The sequence below is a fragment of the Nanorana parkeri genome, unplaced genomic scaffold, assembly GCF_000935625.1.
Source record: "Nanorana parkeri isolate BGI_ZX_2015 unplaced genomic scaffold, ASM93562v1 scaffold339, whole genome shotgun sequence".
NCBI lineage: Eukaryota > Metazoa > Chordata > Amphibia > Anura > Dicroglossidae > Nanorana > Nanorana parkeri.
In genome coordinates this window covers 679,167-680,245 of record NW_017306607.1, presented here as the reverse complement: position 1 = coordinate 680,245, position 1,079 = coordinate 679,167, and positions in this window count along the sequence as shown.

Here is a 1,079-nt window from a genome sequence, read left to right as displayed (position 1 = left end):
GGGGGGTTGACCCTCTGGCTATAACCTCCTAAAAATCTAAATGGCAAATATTTAATTCCTGGTTGAATAACACCCTGCGCCATTCAGAAACTTCCTCGAGGACCAATTCCCAGGAGACATGTCATCAAGTAGCCCTGAGTTCACAAGAGAATACTTCAAGGAACACTTTTCGCTTCATTATATGTGCAGTTCATGAGTTCTTCCTTCGGTCAGGCTTTGTGTGACTCGTAGTATTGAAGCCAGAAACGCGCAGCGAGCATTGCCAGAAGTTGTCGGCTTCCATTTTCCTAGTCTAGGTTTTATTGAACCCTAACAAACTGCTGGCTGGACTTTAATCGCAGAAAGCTCCAATTTCTTGCATGCAGCTCCAGTCTTTTCCAGCTCATCCTGGGAACCCCGAAACTCATTATGCAAATACTGACCGGAGCCTTGAAGGTCGAACTAGGACCCTTCTCCTTTTACCCCCTGCACCTAACTGCCTTTGTATTCTATATAAGGGTATTCTATGACGGGTACTCTTTACAGCACAATACCCCCCACCCACCTATTGATTGTTTTGTCAAGCTTCCCCTGTGGCTTCTTTTAGTCAGTTGCAGCCCCCAGAAATATGCAGGGCACTTTCAGTAGGGAGAGCATGTGACGCCCCCCCCCCCCCCCCCTTCCCCCAAGGGTGCAGTGCTCAGGCCTAAGGGACCCATTGTCAGTCCTGAATCCTGTCACGGGGGTTGGGGGCAGAAGGTTACTAGGTTACTAGCCCTATGTAAGCTCCAAAGCATTAACAGGATTCAGCGATACAGCTTCAAAAGATGAATGGCATGGTGGTGTGGGGGGATGGGATGACTAAGTATTTATGGGTGGGATATGTGCCTTTTAAGATAACTTGTCACCTCACCCGAATGGGGCCAATTGACAAAATCCCTTTTTAAAGGTGCCCCACGCACCTTACAATTATCGTTCGATATATTTCATCCCGTCATTGAGCCCCCGTTCGATTTCCGCTGGAATACCCCATCATGCACAGACCAATGTAGATTTCTATTATGGCTCGTTAGCAATACTAAGTGGCCGAATTTTGTCGC